Raw genomic sequence first — 19912 nt, 5'->3', positions numbered from 1 at the left:
TTTCCGAGGGAATGATATAGTGAAGCTTTCACTTGGATGATATTGTTATCCCTCATGAACATTTCAATCTCTCTGGAAGCTAGTTGAACGCCATTGTCTGGGATGATTTAGCTTTGAGCAGACCCTCCCTCTGAAAAATGTCCTCGAGTACACTAACGACGGCGGACGTCGTGAAGTCGGGTACAAATTCCACTTCCACCCATTTGGAGAGATAGTCGATCAAGACTATCCCGTTCCTGTGTTCCAGCAACATCACTTCTAGGGGACCAATGAAATCCAGTCCCAGCTTGTGGCACACCTCTTCCGGTTTCTCAGTTGGGATCAATGCAGCTTGTCTGACCTTCAACCTCTTTTCGCTATTTAGGCACTCATGACAACTATCCGACATGACCCTTATCTCCTCGTCTTTGCCGGGCCACCAGTAGGACTCTCTTGCGTTTTTCCTCATCCCTACTAGTGTAATAACTTGGTCACCTCTCAACAACCCATCACTCTCAAATATTTTGTCGGCCACTTTCCACTATGGCCTCAAACATTCGAGAATCGATCTTTCATCGGGCCATCCTTTCCTGACACAATCTGTGAGTTTCACCATGGTCATGCCACGCCATATCTTCTTTCCAATGCCCCTCACTTGTTTCGAGGAAATCCTTTCTGCTCAGGTCTCCTAAGGATGCCACTACACACTCCTCCTTGAGGAAGTTGGTTGCTGCATCGCTTTCACCGGGTAGCCAGGACATGCAGTCTTTCTGCCATCCAGCAATATGTACAATTTTTGTAGGTGTAATCCTGCAGTTTAGCAGCAATGCGGACTAGGTGTCATGGTTCCTGCCCCTCATGTTCCCAGCCTTCCAGGATGTCAGGCTGGAGCCAGGCCACCATCACCTACATGGCACTCAAGGGCCTCTCCATCCCTCCAAAGACCCACTTGGAGTCAGACTTGGCACTTGTGGCACCAGACTCACTCACTCCCATAGGATAACATTGGGGATTGGACTTGTAGTGCATTGATGGGGGACAAGATGGATGCCCCCATATATTTCGGTTCCCAGAACTGCATGTGCGGTCTAGTCTTTTGGGTGTGGTTCAGCCCAGAGACACCTGGGATATCCAGAGGCTCTTTAAGCCACACCCAGGCTGAGAAACATGCTTAGCGTTTTCTGCACCTGCAGCGTGACACTCACCGTGTTCGGATCGGTCTCCAGTAGGCCTGCATCTTTCTTCTGCGCTCAGCTCCTGCAAGAACAAGAACACTGTTAGGAACAGCCTTACCTTGCGGCGCTTCTACCCCTCATTCATCGCTCCTTCTGTTCTGCGGGCATCTTCGGCGGGGTCATTCCCATCCCGGCACGCCGCTTCCTAAGGAAAAGGGAAAAGAACAGGAAAAAGGCATTAGTAAGCATTCTGCAAATCTTCGCTTATTTTTAAATACTGTACGAGCTTCAAACACTTACCTGAATCCCAGCCGCTCTGGGGGAACTCTGTCTCTGGAACTTCTCATCCATCTGAAAGAGGGAAAATACACTCCAGGTTAGCGTGGGAACATCTAGAGGCGCTGCATACCGCGCTTACCCACCGCATTTGTTCTTCATAACCGGCATCCACACTGAAAACGTTGCGGCACCTAAAAGACACAGAAAAAGAGCTCAGTTCAAAGCGCTACTCATCTCAGCAGCACGCCGCCATCCCCAGACACCGGCCATCATCTAAGGAATGAAAGGAACGAAGTTAGAGAATTGTTCAAAATACTCATTATACTTACCTGTCAGACTCTTGCCAGTGAAGTAACTAGGCAGCAAAAAGCCCACATCAATCAACATGCCCCCGCGCTGAAAGCAGGACGGAGAGCACACTATCCAAGAAAACAAGGCCCAGTCTCCAGTCGAATAGCCTCCAGGGAAGGGTTCGAGGTCATAAGAGGTCAGAACAGGCTGAGTGACGTCCCCGTGGATACCAGGTGAGCGTTACAGAACGCAAAGCCTCACATCAAAATCCACCTGGGCATCATGGAAACGTCAGAAACCGACCAGTTAGCCCACATGTTGGGGCAGCTACGTTTCGAAGTACATGCAGCCAGGCAGGAGACCAACACCCTGAGGAGAGAGCTGATAGTAGCCAAAGAACGCACTGATGATTTAAGCCAGCAACTTCCCCAGTCACAAGCAGGGCATGCACCATTGCCGGGAAGCATGCCCTCGATGCCAGCGCCATCAGCCAATCCCGTTCAGATAACCCTTCCTGGGGCAGTTCCCTTGGCCCCGCCCGAACGATTTACGGGGGATCCCAAGGTTTGCAACGTTCATGAACCAGTACCACCTGCACTTTTGTGCTATCCTACCTGAGTTCTAGCGCCGCGGACTGGTCTGTACCCTTTGTGGCCCAGGACGATCCTTTGCTGCATGACTTCAGGGGCTTTCAGCAGGAGATGGAAAAGCTGTTCGCCCATCATACTCATGGGCAGGTATTAGACAACGAACTTCTGTCCCTACGCCAAGGGAATCAAGACCTATTAACATACATAGCCACGTTCAATAAACTCGTAGTTGAAGCAGAATGGCCAGTGGAGAAGAGAACCACGTTATTTCGTCAGGGATTGCGGGTGGGGCTCAAGGATGTTCTCGCACAAGTAGTGAACCCTCCAAAAGACTGATCAGAATTCATTGACCTTGTTGTTCAACTGGATCATAGGTTGCAGGACCGAAGAGCAGATCGAACCAGACCGGACCCTCGCCCTATGTATGTGCGTTCAAAGGACAATACTGCCCGAACAACGGAAGGTTCAGGAGAACCAATGCAAATCGGGGGGGGGTCAGATCTCTCTTGACTAAAGCGGAAAGGGTTAAAAGAGACAACAGCAGTTATGTCTATACTGTGGAAGGTCAGGTCATTTCCTTAAAGAGTGCCCTGTGAAGCCACCGAGGAGGGCGGTAGGGGCCACCGACAAGGAAGATACCATCAAGGAATTGGAAAACTCCCCAGCCCGGCAAGTTTAGGGGTCCACTTGACAAGCGAAGAAAGTGAACTACAGACCTCCCATTTTGCACTATCTGTGGTCTTGATCAATCACCAACAACCATCTCGGATGCACGCAGTAAGAGCATACATAGACAGTGGAGCCGTTGGGAATTACATCGACCAGGATCTTGCGGCAAAGATGGGGCTTCCGTTACACCCTAAATCAACCACCGACACTGTTACCACTGTCGACGGCATGGAAATAGCTTCTGGTCCAGTATCCATATGCACTGCAGCTTTAACCCTTCTGTGCCAGGATGGACACCAAGCATCTATCGTTTTCGACCTTATTAAGGCACCACAGTTCCGGTTGATTTTGGGAATGCCATGGTTGGTAGCTCACAATCCTCCGAAACCCCCACCCCCCAACTCCGAACCCCCAACCCCCCAAATCAGCACACTCTCAAACAAGCACCCATACACACCCGAACCCCCCACCCCCCAAATCAGCATACAAACTAGCAAGCATGCACACATACAGACCCTGCATCTCAACATACACCGCACTTACACTCCAAAACAAACATTCATGCACACCCGACACCCCCCCACCCCTGCATCTCAACATACACACAAAAAATATTCAAATCCAAACATTCATATACATCCGACACCCCCCCACCCCCGCATCTCAACATGCACACAAAAAACATTCAAATCCAAACATTCATACACATCCGACACCCCCCCACCCCCGCATCTCAACATACACACAAAAAACATTCAAATCCAAACATTCATACACATCAGACACCCCCGCATCTCAACATACACACAAAAAACATTACAATCCAAACATTCATACACATCCGATACCCCCCCACCCCCGCATCTCAACATACACACACGAAAAACATTCAAATCTAAACATTCATACACATCCGACACCCCCCCATCCCCGCATCTCTACATACACACAAAAAACATTCAAATCCAAACATTCATACACATTCGACACCCCCGCATCTCAACATACAAACAAAAAACATTAAAATCCAAACATTCATACACATCTGAGACCCCCCCACCCCCGCATCTCAACATACACACACGAAAAACATTCAAATCCAAACATTCATACACATCCGACACCCCCCCAACCCCGCATCTCAACATACACACAAAAAAACATTCAAATCCAAACATTCATACACATCCGACACCCCCGCATCTCAACATACACACAAAAACATTAAAATCCAAACATTCATACACATCCGACACCCCCCCACCCCCGCATCTCAACATACACACACAAACATACAGAAAAACAGACCCGACACACAAACACAAACAGACCACTTACCGGAGACGTGCTGGAAGGCAGGTAAGCTGGAAGTCGCTGGAATCGTACTACGGCTGGTGTGGTCCAAGGCTGAAATGCCTCCCGGCATCAAGCCTTATGGACCACGCCAGCCGTAGGGCTGGCCCTCCATTGGCGCAGCACACACGCACTACGTGGCTCATAGGAGCAACGTGGTACGTGTGTGCTGAGCCAATGAGTGCCAGTGTTTTGTCCGGCCCGGAAGACAACAAAGACTTTCCTAATGGAGGGCTGCCGATGCTGCTTGCGGGCCGCCCTCCATTAGGAAAGTCTTTGTGCCTCGCGGGCTGGACAAAAGAGCATGACGGGCCACAACTGGCCCGCGGGCCGTATGTTGTGCACCCGTGTCCTACGGGAATTGATTGGTCTGTGCTCTAGTGTGCATCGACGATATCCTAGTATATTCCGCATCAAAGCAGGACCATGTTAAACACATCTGATCCGTATTGGAGAAACTCCGTCAACACCAGCTCTACGCCAAGCTCGAAATGTGCTCATTCCACGTCTCCGAGGTGGAATTCCTGGGCTTTATTCTCAGCCCGAATGGAATCCGAATGGATGTACACAAGGTAGATGCTATCCTGAACTGGCCATCCCCAAATTCATTCAAGGGGGTTCAAAGAATGCTGGGTTTTGCAAACGTCTACCGCCGGTTCATCCCAGGATTTTTGCAAATCGTACATCCCATCACGTCATTACTAAGGAAAAGCAACAAAAAGTTCCAGTGGACAACAGAAGCTGAGGAGGCTTTCCAGGATCTCAAAGCAAGATTCACATCTGTCCCAATCTTACGCCACCCTCGCCCTGATCTCTCATACCTGTTGGAAACGGACGCCTCAAGCATGGCTATGGGAGCCGTCCTCTCACAAAAGGACCCCTAAACGGGCCAGTTACACCCTGTTGCCTTCTGCTCACGTAAATTCACACCCCCTGAACTCAATTACGCTATCACAGACAAAGAACTCCTGGCCTTTAAGTCAGCCTTTAAGGCATGGCGGCACTACCTCTTGGGCGCCAGACACACAATCACCGTAATAACTGACCACTGGAACCTCCAGTACCTAAAAATGGCAAAGGCCCAAATCCTCGCGACAACTGCGTTGGGCTCTTTTTTTGCTCAATATGACTACGTGATTACATTTTGACTAGGGATGAAAAACGGGAAGGCCGATGCCCTTTCCCGTATGGGGGTGGAAGAGCAAGGGTATCAGATCCCTGACCCAATAGCAATCATCCCGAGTGACAAGCTCCTAGGAATCACAGCAACCATAACTCAGAAAGAATTACATGAAGAAATCCAAAACCTGATGAGTCCGGAGCAATTACAAGCGTGGAGTGCACAAGGAGAACATTACATGATAAAAGATCAGTTGCCCTACTTCAGGAATCGTTTATTCTTACTAAACCAAGAACTACGAGAACAAGTAATGTCCGGTTATCATGATTCCTTGATCGAGGGCCATCCCGGAATCGCGAAAACCCTATCCAAGGTAAAACGAAATTATTGGTGGCCCACGTGGCGTAAAGACATTATCAAATTCATCCCATCTTGTGGAGTGTGTGCTCAAAACAAGTCACCCAAGCAGAAACCGGCTGGTCTATTACAACCATTGGAAATCCCACCAGCACCCTGGCACACGTTATCCGTCGATTTTATTACTGACTTAACACCCAGTCAAGGGTTTAACACTATTCTTGTGGTCGTGGACCTATTTTCAAAAATGGCTCATTTCATTCCTCTTAAGGGGCTCCCAAATGCTTCCACTCTGGCAAAGGTATTTCTTGGATGTATCCTATGGCTCCATGGGTTTCCTTCAGTTTTGGTCTCAGACCGAGGTACTCAATTGGTATCTAACTTCTGGAGAAAATGCTGCTCGATGGCCCAGATCGACATCCACCAAATGGATGGCCAAACTGAGACGACAAATCATACGCTCGAGCAGTATCTGCGTTGCATGTTATACCAAGCTGAAGGAAGCTGGCTTGACCTATTATGGATGGCTGAATATGCTTATAATAATTTCCTACACACCAGCACTGGGCAGACACCCTTTTATACCATGTATGGCAGGCACCCACGTACTTCTGAGTTGGACGTACAACCCTGGAAATGCCAGCAGTCAAAACCTTGCACACAACCATTTCTCAAACCTTTAAAAGGGCAGCTGAACACCTACTTCAAGCTAAGAATCGGCAAAAGAAGTTTTCTGATCAACAACGAGCAAAGGCCCCCAACTACCAAGTGGGAGACAAAGTCTGGCTGGCATCTAAACACGTGTCCCTTAAAGGAGCCCGAACTTTCCGTCCAAGATACCTGGGTCCATTCACGTCACCTCTGTGATAAATCCTGTGGCGGTCAGACTAGCTTTGCCGTCAAACATGCAGATTCATCCTGTGTTCCACGTGTCTCTCCTTAAACCTGTTCAACCTGGTATCCGGGTAGCAATGCCACCGCAGCCAGTAGTAGTCGCCGGGGAGCCAGAATTCGAAGTCAAGGACATCCTAGATTCAAAGTACGTCAGATCCAAATTATACTACTTAGTAGACTGGAAGTGGTATGGTCCACAAGACAGGACATGGGAGCCTTGTGAGTACATTCATGCACCTTGCTTTCTTAGACGATTTCATCAAAACCATCCAACCAAACCAGGACCAGACAGAAGAGCCACCTTGAGAGGGGCCTTGGGGGGTGGGGTGGAGTGCTGTCATGATTCCTGCCCCTCATGTCCCCAGCCCTCCAAGATGTCAGGCTGGAGCCAGGCCACGATCACCTACATGGCCCTCAAGGGCCTCTCCATCCCTCCAAAGACCCACTTGGAGTCAGACTTGGCGCTTGTGGCACCAGACTCACTCACTCCCATAGGATAACATTGGGGATTGGACTTGTAGTGCATTGATGGGGACAAGATGGATGCCCCCACATATTTTGGTTCCCAGAACTGCATGTGCGGTCTAGTCTTTTGGGTGTGGTTCAGCCCAGAGACACCTGGGATATCCAGAGACTATTTAAGCCACACCCAGGCTGAGAAACATGCTTTGCGTTTTCTGCACCTGCAGCGTGACACTCGCCGTGTTCGGATCGGTCTCCAGTAGGCCTGCATCTTTCTTCTGCACTCTGCTCCTGCAAGAACAAGAACACTGTTAGGAACAGCCTTACCTTGCGGCGCTTCTGCCCATCATTCATCGCTCCTTCTGTTCTGCGGGCATCTTCGGTGGGGTCATTCCCATCACGGCATGCCGCTTCCTAAGGAAAAGGGAAAAGAACAGAAAAAAGGCATTATTAAGCATTCTGCAAATCTTCGCTTATTTTTAAATACTGTACGAGCTTCAAACACTTACCTGAATCCCAGCCGCTCTGGGGGAACTCTGTCTCCGGAACTTCTCATCCATCTGCAAGAGGGAAAAGACACTCCAGGTTAGCATGGAAACATCTAGAGGCGCCACATACCGCACTTACCCACCGCATTTGTTCTTCATAACCGGCATCCACGCTGAAAACGTTGCGGCACCTAAAAGACACAGAAAAAGAACTCAGTTCAATGCAAATACGAAAGGGGTGCATCGCGCTCTCACTCACCTTCAGCGCTACTCATTTCAGCAGCACGCCGCCATCGCCGGATGCCGGCCATCATCTAAGGAAGGAAAGGAACGAAGCTAGAGAACTGTTCAAAAGACTCATTATACTTACCTGTAGGACTCTTGCCAGTGAAGTAACTAGGCAGCAACGAGCCTACATCAATCAACGCACCCCTGCGCTGAAAGCAGGACAGAGAGCACACTATCCAAGAAAACAAGACCCAATCTCCAGTCGAATAGCCTCCAGGGAAGGGTTCGAGGTCGTAAGAGGTCAGCACAGACTGAGTGACGTCCCTGTGGATACCAGGTGAGCGTTACACTAGGCGATATGTGGATGTTTTCGTCCCTCCCGGGCTCAACATGTGAATTAACAGTTTGGGGTTGGTCACCAACTGAAATTTCATGCCCCACACATACGTCTTGATGTATTCCACTGCCCAGACGCATGCTAGCATTTCCTTCCCTACAGTGGAATAGTTGTTTTCCTGCCTGGGATAATGCTTTGGACGCAAACGCCACAAAATGTTCTGCATTGCCCTTCTTGTGAGTTCATGTCGCCCCCAGTCCATATGCACTGGCATCAGTTGTTATGATGGTCTGCCACAATCGATTAAAGGGTTGGAGGTATGGGGTGTGTATGATATGCTGTTTAACATCCTCAAACTCCCTCATCTGCTCTTGATGCCATCTTTACACGGTGCCTTTTTACAGTAATTCCCTCATTGTTGCGGTCGTCTCTGCACATTTTGCATAATATTCCGCCAGGCCTAAAAACGACCTCAGTTCATCTCTGTTGGCTGGTGCTGGGGCTTTCACGATGGCCTGTAACGGTTCTATGTGGAAAGACCTTATTTTAAAGCTCTCGAGAAAAAGATTGATTTACAATTACCAATTTTCTATTGATCGTAAAACCAGCATTGTAAAGGTATTTTTCTCTTGAGAGCTTTAAAATTAGTTTTTTTTTATTTTTTATATTCAGGGGGCTTCACCCCGAGCATCCCATTGTTCCTACCTGACCCCTAGCCCCACCTTCTCCTGCAGGATTAACTTGAAATCAGGTGTTTTGCCTCCTGAACCCCCATCTCATTCCCCCCCCTCCCCACCCAAGACTCGCCCTCCAAGACTCGCCCCCAACCCGAGACACCCCCAAACCAAAACACAGCCAGACGCACAACACACAACACACACACCAACACACATGCACACACACTCGCATACCCCTTCTCCTCGTCCTGTGCTTTTGGGTCCTGCTGAGTCTGTCAGCCACTGCATGCACTTGTGAGCGGCAGGGCTGTGACAGTTCAATTTAGAAAGACCGCTCTGTGCGGTCACAGAGCAGTCATCGGTCTTTCAGTAGGACTGTAAAACTAGGTCACAGAGTGGTCTTTCTAACTCGATTTTCTTTCCATTTGGAAAAAAAAGGTAATTTGACCTAGAACGCCTGTAACGAGTTCCTTTTTGGACTGATCCCCTCTCTGGAAATCGTGTAGCCTAAGTACTCCACTTCTTTGGCTTTGATCATGCGCTTGACAAATCGCAACCTCACTCCAGCCTCCTGTCGTTTGGTTAGCACTTTGCCGAGTACAATATCATGTGTTTCCACATCTTCGTTGTATATTAAGATGTCACCATGGAAGCAGGACACATTGCCAATATTGCCTAGCAGGGAGTCCATCATGTGCTAAAATGCTGATGCAGCCGATGACAGGCCAAAAGACATGGGGGTAAACTGGTATGTACACCGTCAGTGGCCTTGATTTTTTATGAAGGCTGATCTGTTGATAGGCATCTCTCATGTCAAGTTTTGAAAACCGTTGGCCTCCTTTATTATGAGGATGAGCTCATTTATACTGGGGAGAGGGTAGCTATTCATGATCACTTTCGAATTCAGACTGCGCAAATCGATGCAATCCCTGATGCTGTCCGACTGCTGTTTTTTTCTATCAGGACAACCCGGCTCAGCCATTTGGACAATGCCACAGTCTCCATTGTGTATTCCTTTAACATTCTCTCTAATTGCTCCCCTCGCCGTTGCCGGCACCGGCCTCAGTTTGTCCTTTACTGGCACAACATCTTGTTTCTGCACAAGCTTGTGCACATAATTCTTAATTTTCCCAAGCTTTTCAGAGAATAACTGGGGAAATTCTTATCTAGACACTGACACTCCTCCCGTTTTCACTGATAGTACCTGGTCCTCTGCTGGGATTTAACCTGATGTTTAACTTGGCTTGATCATCCCACCCAGCGCAGCAGGACCCTCTTCCAAAAAGTAGACTCTGGTCTTTATCACTCTGCCTTTGAATTCAGTTTTGCCCACAGGCTCACAGTGGCTCCTCCCAAGACTTTGGGTTTATGCTTCATTCTCTTCACTTCTACCTTGTCTTTGCCGACCATGTCTTTGTAAGTGTGAATCAGTAGTATTGTTAGATCTGAACTTGAGTCAGCCATCACTCTCGTCTCATTTCCGTCTACCTTGATGGCGCAGTGCGGTTTCTCCCTTCTGGCCGTCCCGCTGTTTACCATTATTATGGTTGGACTCCCATCTTCTTCCAACAACTCAGTGTCCTTTACATCTTCACTCATTTCTTACTCCGCCATTTGCAAGCTAATGCTATCTGGCCAAATCTTCTGCAGCTCGAACACTCTTTATTCCTAACTGGATACTCCCCGTCATTTGCCAGGTGGTGGTGCTGGAAGCACCTGTGACATTTTATCGGTTCTCGATTACCCCCTTTCTCCTCTTTGGTCTCTGGCTGCCACTTGTCTCTCCACCCCTTGAACTGCACAACATGCACATCCCGACCGAGAGACTTCTTCCCATCTCCTTGCGCCTGCACGAGGTTTCTTCCCCTGCCTTGACAATTTGAATAGCTTTGTCAAGTTGTAACTCTCTCCAGTATGAACTTATCTTGCACTTTGCTGTTGTTGGTGTGTACCGTTAACATATCACAAATCCTGTCTCCAACATCACACAAGGCTGCCAATTCCCTCATCTTAGTTACATAGCCATCCACTGGCTCTGCGGATTCCTGTTTCTTGGTGTAAAATCTGATCCTGTGTAGCACTATGTTTTCTTTGCTCGAGAACCTCTTGATGACCCTCCTCACAGTCTCTTTGTATGCATCATCAGTATCATCTTGGATAACTTCATGTTTCAACCCCGTATAAATTCACTGGTCTTCGACACCCAGCGCGTTGCGGAGCATAGCCCTGTTTCTCACTGCAGCGTAGCGGGAGCCTCCCACTGCTTCCAAATATGTTTCCAATAACGGTTCCCATTGAGACCATGGTATTGCGGGCCCACCTGGAGATTGCAAGAAGGCTGTGGGTGGTGTTGCAACTTGCATCATCTTCGTGGCAGATTTCTATCCTTCTCCTCATCGCCAATTATGTTGTGTCTTGAAGAAACACGCAAGGCCGTGGTGAGGCTATCCTTCTCCTCATCGCCAATTATGTTGTGTCTTGAAGAAACACGCAAGGCCGTGGTGAGGCTATCCTTCTCCTCATCGCCAATTATGTTGTGTGTTGAAGAAACACGCAAGGCCGTGGTGAGTTTGATGTATTTATTGCTCCTATGTTAAACCGTGGTTACAGTTAAACTGTTCACAGTTGCTTCAGTGTGACAGTGCATACGGTATAGTGGAACAGTTGTCCATATATTTATCTCACTGTTGTATACTCATTGCCGTTCATGCTTTATGTATCACTGTGCATCCGTGTGTCAGAATGTTGGTGTTTGAATGGTGAGGGCTCGTGGAGAAGGGATAGCGTTAGAGAGGTTGGCTGGCTGAATGATTGCGGATCGGATGCAGGCGGGGCGCCGAGTTTCTTAACAATAAAAGTTACCTGTGCTACGTAGCGAAGTGTCCCGCGTTACTACACACACGCAGGTAGCGCGCAGAGAGCCACGTGCGCATCCCTGCTTAGGTCTCGTGAGAACCGGCGGCCCAATGTCTCGCGGGACTTAATGCACACAGCATATATGTACGACGTGCAACAAACTCGGCATAAACGGAGGCAGTATAGATGGCACCTTTACGGCGCCCTGTAAAATGACCCCCATGGAATTAAAACAGTTATCTTTTGCGTAACCTACTTTTATGCAAGCATATATAATTTGGGAAGTTAATTTTAAGTAAACACAAATAATGTTTATGTAAATGGAATTTGAGGAACATTTTTGTATGGAAGAATGTACAATTTGGAAACATACTTTTATGCAAATATAAGAATCCAATACTGGTTGTAGAGAGTTGAAGAAACAGACGTAAAGGCAAATCTCAGGTATAGAAGAACAAGGTGTGTCCAGAAATAAATCTCGAACACACTTATTTCCCCAACTAAATCTCGGACATGGGTTTGCCCAGGTGATAGGGTTTGCCCAGGTAAATCATAGGCAGGGTTTTTGCATTGTGCATGCATGTTTCTGTTCTATTTTATATGCTGGATCCAAAAACTAAAACTCACTTTTAATTAGGCTGCCATGACTAGGGAAGCCTTTGCATCTTTAAAAGCACACACATTTCCTTAAACCTGGCTAGATAACATTTTATGAACGGAATTATCTTTCATTTTAAATGTGGAGAAAAGGTGTGCGGAGTGTAATGCCCTTTTCTCGAGCATCCGATACACATTAGTGTTGTCCAGCCAATCCAGCAGTCTCTTCGCTTATATACCGTTCACTGATCTAGTTCATGAAAGAGACACTGTTAGAATTTCTCAATTGTGATGTAACAGTTGCCATGGAGATATGGATGTCACAGTGGAAGCTACCTGATCCAAGTTGCATACCATCATCCCTAGTTAATCAGAAGGATGGGATGACTTGTGGTCATCCGAATAATGGTTCTTAAAATTGTTGCCCGCTGTCCCCAAAATCAACAATCTTCAAAAACATTACCTTGCTCCTCAGCTCTCTGCAACTTCTACAGAGGTAGGGTCCATTCCATGGTTAAAAGTTCAAATGGCTTTTAAGGTGTGAGTGTTTAAGTGTTAGAAGCTCTTATAGAGACTGAGCCATTTGCTTAGTGCATCAATAATGTGGTCGCCAAATTTCATGGTGGGCAGCTATGTACTGAATGTTCCCAGAACAATCTGGACACGCAACCTTTCTCTGATTCATTGGAGCAGTCCAGTTGCCAAAAGGTTTTTGTACTGTACTTTTTGACATCAAACAGCTCGTTTCTGAATGATTATTTATTTATTGAGGAGTATATTATGTCACTTTCCATTTGCATAGTACAGAACTGACACTAGTGTGGCATTGTATCATTGTCCGCTTGGCCGGGGGCCCTTAAGGCTCCTGGTTGGGTTCAAGGTTGGAGGAGTGTGTGGATGGATTATCTTCTGTGTAGGTCATGTTACATGTTGTGCGTGGGAGCCAGGGGTGTGCTCTGATCATGGTGTTCTACAGCCGAGACTGCAGCTATTCAAGCAGATGTTCAGGGGAAGGGGTTTCAGATGGTTTGGGCTGGCCAGAAATTGTGTGTGCTGCCTGTTGTTTTCGTTAATGCTGGTATGGTCTACAGAAGAGCCTAGAGCCGGTTCATGTTGCAGAGTGCACTTTATACATTTTCACATCCAGGCATGCATCCATCCATCCTAGCAATGGTGTTTGTGCCCCGTTTGCCTGGGTAGCTAGTGCGGGGACATCATTTAAATGTCGCCAGGGGTTGCACCACTGAGGTCTCCCTTGCTACCCCCATGTTCTCCCTTCCTAACCCTAAACAAACAAAAACACTTTATTTTTTATGGAAACTCCTGGCCATGTGGCTCTTTGTTTCTGGAGTGGATGGCTTTTCTTGTTCAGGACTCTTAAAAAAAACAGGAGGGTCCACAAGGGTACCACTTTGAGCCGTGACCCTAAATAAGAAAGAATAGGAATAACAAATAATGTGTCTTTCTGGAATTCTATACAATAATTGCTAGACTCATTAAAGGTTTATTTCAGGCACACTTCAGGGGGTGAGCCACTGATTTAGTTTCTTCTTAAACACCTCAAATTCCAAATGCAGACAAAAACCTGCAAAAAGCATTTAGAGTAGAATAAGCATCCATTTCGGACCATGTATTTTGCTTTTTGCAAGTTGCAGTTATAGCAAGTTTTTTTTCAGCTGTTGTCTCTCTCCGTTATGATCATCACACGACATTGAATCTCGCTGACCTCGGTCCTTTGACAAAACCCTTGTGCCTAAAAGCTTGTGGACAGTGTAGAAATGTTTGACCATAGCACATAAATTGGCGGTTTATGGTCTTTCCATCTAATGCCATTGCATCACATTTTTTCCATCTAAAATCTTTGCATCTAATGCATTATTTCTTTTTGGGGGGTTTGGGGCCCCCGCAGAACCCCCGTTTTTTACCCTTTATAATGCACCTAACCACAAATTAACCCTTACCCCCCAAAAATATGCATTAGATACAAAGTTTTTAGATGGAAAAAGTTCGATGCAATGGCATTAGATGGAAAGACCAGATACCAAATTGCCCTTTGATTTCATTGTGCTGCAATGAATGCCTTGTTGTAATGTGTCTATCTTTCCTATCTCCATGGCATGCTGTTCACGATGTTTGCTTGTATCTATGAGGTAACGAATGCCCAGAGGCTGTTCACGATGTTTGCTTGTATCTATGAGGTAACGAATGCCCAGAGTGCCTCTGAAGCCTGAAAAGTAGATACAGGCAAGCTTGACATGTGGCCAACTTTGCAGCAGACCTGCAGATTAACTGGCCTGCTGTTAAATCTGTTACCAGTTTAATGATATCACCTACAGAGTGCAATTTGCTTTCTGATTTACAGAACATTCAGACATGAATTTGCTTAGTTTACTATATCCGGTAAGATAGATCAGTGGGTTGAGCGCTCGCTGCAGTGATGTGTGTGTGATCGGCAGGTTGCAGGGTCGAATCCCGACAAGGCCAACTCAGCCTTTCATTGTTCTGAGGATGATAACTGAGTTCCAACACAGGCTGGGTGATATTTTATATATATTTCTATATAAAGCATGTAAGCATACATTCTATATCATAACACATCATTATCATTTGGCCTTGGCCATCTGCTTGCATTCACAGTAATTCGGTAATATGAGCCTATACACACTGATATTAATGATACATATGGTGATCCATTCTTTTATGAAATGTATATCACATTACAGTGATATCCTAACCATATGTTTTGTAGTGTACTTAGGAACAATGCTATGTGATGCCACTTCCTGTTTTGGCAAGGGGAGAAAGGTCGTGTTCCATCACTTCCTGCAATGTCACACGACATCACTTCCTGTGATGTCATCAGAGGTCAAGGGTCATGTGCTGTCACTACCGCTACCCCTGACATTTCGGTGGATGACATCCCTGAGCTAGTGCTCTATGTGGATATTGTGTATGAGATGCACTTTGATTGCGGGTCTGCATAGCTGTTGCAGAGGGACCTTTGAGCATGTGTGGTAGCTGGTAGGGATCAGGACGTCCACTTCTTGGAAGCAGTGCCACAGTGGCACGCTTACCAGCCATACATTGATTGACCAGCAATAATGTGCAGTCTGTGAATTACGCAGACAAATAAACCTGCCAGGAGCAGCCAGAGGATTTGTTCAGAGTGTATTCGTTAGACTGACCATGAAACCCTTTTTGCCAGGTGCGTACAGATCAGCTGTTGCATGCTGGAAGTGGAAGAAATTGGCAAACGAACATGGATAAAACATAATGGTTGCGCTTCCTACAGTATATACAAAAGGTAAACATGCTGTGGGGCAAAATGTAATCTGCAACTCTTATCTTATGAGGCACACACTATTTGCCTCTATGCAGGGGTCAGCAAACATGGCCACGGGGTTACTGAATGGTCCTTGTAGCCACTTCCCTCTCCCCCTCCCTCTGAAGCAAAGCGGCTTAGGACGGCAGAGAAGTGCACTGAAAGTTGATTCCAAAGGTTTTAGGCTAGGACTGCAAAGTGCTGGTCCTTGTAGTTCACTTTTCCCAATAGCTGGAGGTTGCTTGGTGATTAAATGGTCTGGGAGTTCCATAGAGGCAACGTTTGTTCACAGTTATTCATTACCAGTTGAGGTATTTGTATATCAAGCAAAGAACCTTCCAGCTCATTCTCACAGTCACTGGGTGCACGTTGAGGCTTTTGGGGAAGGGTGCAGTGGTGTCTCTTCTGCGGCTGGGTGGAGGCGAGCCAACTGGTCTTCCAGTAGGTCACAAGAAATTCATCAACTTGGTATAACTTTACCTTTACAAAAGCAAAGCTTAGCCTTCCTACAATGTAGGCCACCCATTCCAATTGAATAGCAACAGCAAGGCAGGATCACCCAGATAGTTTATCTGGAAAACACAGAACACTTTGCTTCATTTAGTTATTGATAGCATGTTGGCGCTATATGAAACTCTAAAAGTAAAAGGTGGGAGAGTGAGGACTTGGTTGTTTACAGATTTTTAAGAATGTATTTAATGAGAGTGTTAGGGAATTTGCTGTAAATATGATATTTGTTCAGTCATTGTAGTCAGTGTTCTTGCCAAGAGTGTAATTTGTTTGCGGAAGAGAGTTTCCCGCCTTGCTATGAGTGTCCTCGTTGGTGAACATGTGACACAGTTACTATAAGTGCACTATGAGTTTAGTGATTGGAGGGTGTGCACTGAGTATGAGTATGAGTAGGGGTATGAAGTGGCCTCCTTTGATTGCCTTCGTCCAAGCTTTGAGGTAATCCTGCTCTCTCAAGCTGCACTATGCTTTCCGAGATCTAAATCTGTGACAATATTACTCTCTCTGACTTGAACCACCTTCATTGGGAATCCTTATTTGGAGTTTGTTTCTCCGTCCTTCTGGGCAGTCTCAACTTGACAATTTCTCCTACTACATGGGCTTTCACAGGCTTCGACCTACCGGTATCCCTATAACATTTCTCCACCAAAAATATCGCCGTACATATGGCCGTTTGTCTCACCATAGGCGATTTTTTGGGGGGGGTATAATTTGTGGAAGCGGGGGTTGCGGGGGTGTCCCCCGCTCATTTTAAAATAATGCAGGGGCTGCGGGGGGTGTCCCCTGCAGGGTCAATGGGTCAATATTGCGGCAAAAATATGGCGATATTTTTGTATCGCAATATTTTTGCGGGGATATTAACACATGAAACCCTGTAGACTGACTTCTTTTTTCCTGCTCCTCAACTGGCAAAGTCAGTTTTGCTATTTCTCATTACTTGAAACAGGCTGTGACAGAATTTGGTGTGAGGCAGATTGCTGTGGCAGCTGTCAAGGCTACCATATGCTCATCTTCTCTTGAGGAAGCTGCAAGTTGACGTGCCCCTTCAACATATCGATTTGCCTTCTTGACCTGTCCGTTGGCTTGAGGGCGATGAAGTACTGCCCAGGCGAATTTGTTGCTGGGTAATCTGACATGGTCCTTGAAATCAGATGGACATTGTCAGTTAATGCATGGAATGCTTCTCTTCTGAAAATGTTTTAATGAGTATTGCTGGTGATAGTTCTGAAACTATATTGCATGACATGTAACTCTATCCATTTAGACAGATATTCCACCAGACCAATGTTGTACCTTCCTTGGTATATTATTTAAAGGGCCAATAAAGTCTAAGTCAACCTTCTACCAAACCGCCCCTATGGCATTTGTGAAGGCATCATGAAGTATGACACAGACAACAGACCTAAAATCCAAAGGAAAGATATTTACTAACTTAAATGTCAGGATGGTACAAGGCCTAACTTGCCCTATGCTAAGGTGAGATTTCCCTACCCCAACGAAATTAAGGAACGTCTGAGTCAAAGAGTTTAACTTAAAAGTCTGTCTGTGCCCAAAACCTATCCTTGCCCTTACAACTACAATCAACCAATGTGTAGGGATGTCAAAGTCAACAAAAATATTGTGTTCAACTAAATGTTCTGAGCTAGAACAAGCTCATCCCTTTCTTTCAGCTCCCCCTTCCCCAAGCACAAGAAAGGTCCATGAAAAAGTCTTATGAGCACCTTTCTTGAGTTCAAAATGTTATAGTTCATAAATCACTCCTTGAGGTTCTCTTCCCCAAGCACAAATAATACAGCACAAAACAAAAGGGGTCTTGAGAGTCTGATCTCAAGAAAACACATGTGGTCCTCTTTAGTCTCAGGGTGCCCTTCCCCAAGACTTCAACTTTGCCACTTATACCTGTTTTAATCTTTTCCAGCAATAAGTCTTAACAAAACTCCAGGTCAACTTGAACCTCCTTCTGGCTTGCCTTGCCAGCTCCTCTGCAGTAGTAAGTCTGCGCGAGTAAGAAGACTTGCAAAAATCCATCATTATGAACGGAATTCCTGACCACTCCTTATTGTCTAGCGAAAGTTGTAAAGCGTAGCATGAACTCACCGTCCTCTAAGTCAATCATATTCACAGGTGAAAGAAAAACTCTTAGGAAGTGAGCGCGGTGTCCTGCAAACCTATCCTAGTGTATCCAAGTGCATTTCTAAATAAATATGTAACTGTCAGCGGGGGCATTATCATTGCAGACTCCTTATTGAGCAAGAGTGACAGTTACAACCCCAGCTGGCGGTGCCAGTTACAAAGAAAACCTGTACACATTGACAGCCTTATTTGAGTGTGTTGAAGGGAAGTTGTGCCCTGACAGCGAGAAGACTCATTTACAGAGGGTCTAAAGCAGAGGAAAGATTTGCTCAGCCATTGAAGATATGTGGGGGACAGAAAGGAGGGAGGTTGAATATACAAGGATAAACATCTCCCTCATACTCACCCGGTCAAGGATAGGAGTCTATGGTAAGTAACTCCATGGCGCTGCACTGTTTTTCTAGTCCTGCACGCTGCACCGTCATTGAATGAAACTAAAATGCATTCTGAGGTTTTGGACTTTGTTAATGCCAGCCGGACATAAGCAGTACTGCAATTCACAAACTTCCACATACTCCAATTTCCTCTTTCTCTACTCTACCCCATTTCAGCAATTGACACCTCTGAGACTGAGAAGCAGAATAATTACAATACAATAGGGGACCTCACCAGCCTGTGTGTGTGCCCGAGTCTCTCTCAGACAGGGCTGCTCACCCACGGCCCAGAGTGGCAGGCTGCAGCTAGTGCAGGGTGGGCCACAAACGGTCCAGAAGAAAAAGAATATTTACACAAGCCTCACGACGGCACATGCAGTGCTAATGCGCACGTGTGGCCTGAGGCCCTGCGCACGGCACAGCTCCAAGCCCACAACCGGCCCGAACCTGACAGTGCCTGCTATGCTACCTGCTGCTGTAGACATTGCTGAGAGTGTCGCCGTCAAGAAGACGACTCAAACGAGAGAGACTAATAAATATATGCATACAAAAAATGTATAAGTGGTTATTGTCTTTGGTGACATTTGGCTTTAACATTTTCCCATTATATGCAAGCGCCTAACCTTGCCTAGTGTTTGCACTGGCCCTGAGAGGCCACAATAAAGAGGATACGCCCTACACCTAAGTTTTAAAGAAAGTTAGAAGAAATCTGAACCCAGAGTCCCATAGTGGAACAAGTAGAAAACGGATTCGATTAAAGGCGAATTTAAAGGGGTAATTTACACTTCATATGAAGTATTTTAGAGGGCAAGATGAGTCTTAGAGAAAAGATCTATGTGACCGGTCAAGTTTGTTTGTTTGTTTTATGTGGATTTGAAAAAATGATGATGTCATAGCTGAATAGAAATTGATGATAAATAGAGAAGCGCAAAGTTGAAAAAGAAATTGATTGTTTTAGATCACACCTGATGGTTGATTTTTAGCAAGATTAAAGTAAAAATTGTAGTTAACGGGATTGGAGCTTGCAACGGTTGGTGCTCGCTCATATTGGGCCTCATTACGACCCTGGCGGAAATCGCGGTGCAAAATGCACCATGGAGCACGGCGGAAAGCTGCCGATAGCGCCATGGGGGTTGGCGGATTTTCCGCCCCATTCCGACCTTGGCGGGGCGGTAAATCCCCATCCCCCATTTTACCCTTCCCCATTCCCATTTTTGCCCC

At 46.5% G+C, this 19912-nt stretch overlaps 2 protein-coding genes across 2 annotated transcripts in view; one reads left to right on the top strand and one right to left on the bottom strand.

Moving 5' to 3' along the window:
- CCNB3 (cyclin B3) overlaps window positions 1-19912 on the bottom strand; it is a 252761-nt gene that overhangs the window by 190852 nt on the left and 41997 nt on the right. The window lies entirely within an intron of this gene.
- The window catches only part of AKAP4 (A-kinase anchoring protein 4), an 858685-nt gene continuing 851447 nt past the window's right edge, over window positions 12675-19912 (top strand). The window contains exon 1 of the mRNA XM_069648669.1: window positions 12675-12848. The gene's annotated coding sequence lies outside the window, so the exon portion shown is untranslated. The remainder of the gene's footprint in view (window positions 12849-19912) is intronic.

This window comes from Ambystoma mexicanum, chromosome 2q (genome assembly GCF_040938575.1).
Source record: "Ambystoma mexicanum isolate Mex_15411 chromosome 2q, UKY_AmexF1_1, whole genome shotgun sequence".
Lineage (NCBI taxonomy): Eukaryota > Metazoa > Chordata > Amphibia > Caudata > Ambystomatidae > Ambystoma > Ambystoma mexicanum.
The sequence above is the reverse complement of the archived record's forward strand: the minus strand, read 5'-3'. Positions and strand labels throughout refer to the sequence as shown.